Below are 5362 nucleotides of genomic sequence, written 5' to 3'. Positions count from 1 at the left end.
CAAACTTTCCCTTGGATTTTTGTACAAAGGGCCTCGCCCCTGAACTTGTGTTGCATACACACAGCAGGACTTTTTCAGCCAACTTTCACCAAATCATGTGGTTTTTCTGCTCTTTACCGCCACCTTTGGTCAACTTCTGTATTGTTGTCTGATCTTTTGCATTGGTTCTGAGCATGCCTGTTTGTACTTTGTACAAAAGTCCTATGGTTTTCTGTACACACGATCAGACTTTGCTCCATCGGACTTTTGTTGCCAGAAAGTTTGTCCGTTCGCACAGCCAACAAAAGTCCGATGAAAACCAAAAAAGTTTGTCCGATGGAGCGTACACACGGTTGGATGTTGCTCCAAAACAGCTAATTTGCATGTTTGTTGTCAAAAAGTCTGATCGTGTGTATGGGCCTTAACCACTTTCAGACCGGACCATTTTGCTGGTAAATGACCAGAGGTCTTTTTACACTTTGGCACTGCGCTGCTTTAACTGGTAATTGCGCGGTCATGCAATGTTGTACCCAAACAAAATTTGCGTCCTTTTCTTCCCACAAATAGAGCTTTCTTTTGATGGTATTTGATTGCCTCTGCGATTTTTATTTTTTGCGATATAAACGTAAAAAGACCGCAAATTTGGAAAAAAAATGATATTTTCTACTTTTTGTTATTAGAAAAATCCAATAAACTCAATTTTAGTCATACATTTAGGCCAAAATGTATTCAGCCACATGTCTTTGGTAAAAAAAAAGTCAATAATTGTATATTTATTGGTTTGCGCAAAAGTTGTCACATCTACAAACTAAGGTACGTTTTCTGGAATTTACGCAGCTTTTAGTTTACGACTGCCTATCTCATTTCTTGAGGTGCTAAAATGGCAGGGCAGTACAAAACCCCCCCAAATGACCCCATTTTGGAAAGGAGACCCCCTAAGGAAATTGATAAGAGGCATGTTGAGCCCATTGAATATTTTATTTTTTTGCCTCAAGTGATTGAATAATGACAAAAAAAAAATTTTTTTTTTTTTTTACACAAAGTTGTCACTAAATGATATATTGCTCACACATGCTATGGGCGTATGTGAAATGACACCCCAAAATAAATTCTGCTGCTTCTCCTGAGTACGGGGATACCACATATGTGGGACTTTTTGGGAGCCTAGCCGCGTACGGGGCCCCGAAAACCAAGCACCGCCTTCAGGCTTTCTAAGGGCGTAAATTTTTGAGTTCACTTCTCACTACCTATTACAGTTTTGAAGGCCATAAAATGCCAAGATGGCACAAAACCCCCACAAATGACCCCATTTTAGAAAGTAGACACCCCAAGCTATTTGCTGAGAGGCATGTTGAGTCCATGGAATATTTTATATTTTGCCACAAGTTGCGGGAAAATTACAAACTTTTTTTTTTTTTTTCACAAAGTTGTCACTAAATGATATATTGCTCACGCATGCCATGGGCATATGTGAAATGACACCCCAAAATAAATTCTGCTGCTTCTCCTGAGTACGGGGATACCACATATGTGGGACTTTTTGGGAGCCTAGCCGCGTACGGGGCCCCGAAAACCAAGCACCGCCTTCAGGCTTTCTAAGGGCGTTACAGTTTTGAAGGCCATAAAATGCCAAGATGGCACAAACCCCCCCCAAATGACCCCATTTTGGAAAGTAGACACCCCTAAATTTAGGGGTACACTAGTGAGACTAGGTAATAAATGGCGGGTGCCCTGAAACTATAAAAAAATAACTAACCAACCAGCGTCACCTGTAACAGTTATATGGTGATCACTGGTGAAAGGGTTAACTAGGGGGCAATCAGGGGGCTTTATGCGGTAGTATATGGGGGTCCCTGGCGCTATAAAAAGCTGCAGCGAACCTAAATACCTACCTGCCTAACTAGCGTCACCTGTGACACTAATACAGCGATCAGAAAAACGATCGCTTATTAGGCTGGGTTCACACTGGAGCGATGCGGGAACGCCACGAATGCGCGGCGGGTTCCCGCATCGCATGCCTCCCGGCGGCAGTTCACACTGCCCTATGCGAACTGCTGGGAGTGTCAGTGAAATGTTACTGACACCCCCAGATCAGTTCGCATATCGCAGTGCGATCTGCAAACTCGGATCGCATGGTGTGAACACCCATGCGATCCGATTCTGCTGCGGGCCAAAAAAAGGGTCCCGTGCGAATTTGTGGCGGGTGCAGCGGGTGTGGCGGGTGCGGCGGGTGCGGCGAATGGCTGAACTCGAATCGCACAGAGATCGGATGTGATTTGCACTGCAGTGCGGTGCGAATCACATCCGTTCTCATAAACCGCTGCAATGTGAACCCAGCCTTAGTGACACTGGCGACGGGGGGTGATCACGGGGTTAAACCTTTATTGGGGGGATTAGGGGGGTACCTTAGAACTAAAGGGGGCTAACCCTAACTGCCCTAACAGTTATTAGTCACAAATGACACCCGCCGGGTGATCAGGGGGTTAAACCTTTATTAGGTAATAAATGGCGGGTGCCCTGAAACTATAAAAAAATAACTAACCAACCAGCGTCACCTGTAACAGTTATATGGTGATCACTGGTGAAAGGGTTAACTAGGGGGCAATCAGGGGGCTTTATGCGGTAGTATATGGGGGTCCCTGGCGCTATAAAAAGCTGCGGCGAACCTAAATACCTACCTGCCTAACTAGCGTCACCTGTGACACTAATACGGCGATCAGAAAAATGATCGCTTATTAGGCTGGGTTCACACTGGAGCGATGCGGAAACGCCGCGAATCCACGGCGGGTTCCCTCATCGCTTGCCCCCTGGCGGCAGTTCACACTGCCCTATGCGAACTGCTGGGAGTGTCAGTGAAATGTTACTGACACCCCCAGATCAGTTCGCATATCGCAGTGCGATCTGCAAACTCGGATCGCATGGTGTGAACACCCATGCGATCCGATTCTGCTGCGGGCCAAAAAAAGGGTCCCGTGCGAATTTGCGGCGGGTGCGGCGGGTGTGGCGGGTGTGGCGGGTGCGGCGAATGGCTGAACTCGAATCGCACAGAGATCGGATGTGATTTGCACTGCAGTGCGGTGCGAATCACATTCGTTCTCATAAACCGCTGCAATGTGAACCCAGCCTTAGTGACACTGGCGACGGGGGGTGATCACGGGGTTAAACCTTTATTGGGGGGGTTAGGGGGGTACATTAGAACTAAAGGGGGCTAACTCTAACTGCCCTAACAGTTATTACAGTCACAAATGACACCAATGCAAAAAAAAAAAAAAAAAAATGACATTGGTGTCACTGTGACTGGGGGGCAGGGGTAATTGGGGGGGTGATCGGGGGGTAAAGGGGGGGTGTGAGTGTGCCTGGCATGTTCTACTGTGTGTGAAGAGTGTTGGTGCAACTCACCGATCCGCTCTCCTCCGTGTCGGAACGAAAAATACCGACACGGAGGAGAGAATACATCACTTCCTCTCCTGTGTTTACATTACAGGAGAGGAAGTGATGTCACGGGGGATTTCTATTCGTCGGGAGCGATCGCGAGGGGGTGGCCATGAATGAATGGCCGCCCCCTCGTCCCGGATCGCTCCCGGACGAAAACCGACCGCCGCAGGCACCGGGCGGGGGCCCGATCGGGCCCCCGACCCGCGGGAGGCAAGGGACGTACATGTAAGCCCTTATGCCTGCCCGTGCCATTCTGCCGAATGCGTGCGGCGGTCGGCAACTGGTTAAGGCGACTATTTTTCAATCTACACGTTTCTTGGCTTTCCTGGTAAAAGAATAAAGGCCCATACACACGATCAGACTTTTTGACAACAAACATGCAAATTAGCTGTTTTGGAGCAACATCCGACCGTGTGTACGCTCCATCGGACAAACTTTTTTGGTTTTCATCGGACTTTTGTTGGCTGTGCGAACGGACAAACTTTCTGGCAACAAAAGTCCGATGGAGCAAAGTCTGATCGTGTGTACAGAAAACCATAGGACTTTTGTATAAAGTACAAACAGGCATGCTCAGAACCAATGCAAAAGATCTGACAACAATACAGAAGTTGACCAAAGGTGGCGGTAAAGAGCAGAAAAACCACATGATTTGGTGAAAGTTGGCTGAAAAAGTCCTGCTGTGTGTATGCAATACAGGTTCAGGGCCGACGCCCTTTGTACAAAAATCCAAGGGAAAGTTTGTACAAAGTCCTAAGGGTGATCAATATTTGAACATGGTTGAGATTCAGATAAAGTTTGTTGCTTGGGACCACATGACCCCTGATGACGTTGCTGGCGAAACACGTTGGGACGGTTAGTGCACGACACGTCACTTCCGCCTTTTGTCTAAAAGCGCAGGTGAAATGCAAAAAGCGTACCTGCTCCTGTATTCCTGTTTGGGACGATTTTAATTCATCCAACTGTAAGTGATACTTGTTTTATAGCAAATAAATATTTTTATATACACCATGAGGAGTTTCTTTTCTCATTTGGGTTTATGATCACATCATCGTTGGCAGATTAATAAGTACTGGGGACCGTAACATTATTGGGGACACATCTGTATTGCTGCATAATGCTATTTGACTACCTGTAATGGGCGTAATTTTGGTCCGTGAGTAGGATGTCTGCTTGATTATCTGTGGAAGACGGAACATATTTTTCACAGCAGTTCATACCTATTTTCCACTGAAATTTTTCATTTTTTCACTTGGATTGAAGATTTGGTGGTGGTTTATGGACTCATTGTATAATTTATACATGATTTATGAGCAAGGTATGGAATATTATTACGTTTCTTTGTCACATTTCTAGACTTTTGGTCTCATTACGAGCTTCCTCTATTTATTATTATATTTTTATTATTATTGTTATTAATATTTATCCAAGGCGCACTGCTATAGGTTTTTACCTATATTTTTTTCCAAATATACCAACTGTCACTTTCTGTAAGGTGTATTTACATAAACATTGATTTTCACAAATACATGTTGCTTTTTGACTTCTTACCCTTTGTTGTGCATTGCTGTAAAATTTTAATTTTATTGCTACTACGAGGGGTGTTCAAAAAGTTTCCGCACTTTTTTTTTTTTTCAATAATGTTTTATTCGATTTTGTCAGGTATACAATATTGATAACAGTATATTAATATTAACCAGGGGTGTCCAAACTTTTTTCAAAGAGGGCCAGATTCGATGAAGTGAACATGTGTGAGGGCCGACCATTTTGCCTGACATTCTTTGAACCATTAAAATTCGGTCATTCGAGCACTCATACCTGGCCCAACAAAAATTCTCGTGCCTTTGTTGCGCTCGTTTGCCCGACACACAGACGAATGCTCTGTTCTTTAGGGGTACCGTTAAGTCTTAATGGTACCCCACACATTAGAAACATGGGGTGCTTTTGGTGC

This window comes from Lithobates pipiens, unplaced genomic scaffold, assembly GCF_037356315.1.
Source record: "Lithobates pipiens isolate NorthernLeopardFrog02 unplaced genomic scaffold, aLitPip1_a1.2 Scaffold_1, whole genome shotgun sequence".
NCBI classification, from domain to species: Eukaryota; Metazoa; Chordata; class Amphibia; order Anura; family Ranidae; genus Lithobates; species Lithobates pipiens.
The sequence above is the reverse complement of the archived record's forward strand: the minus strand, read 5'-3'. Positions refer to the sequence as shown.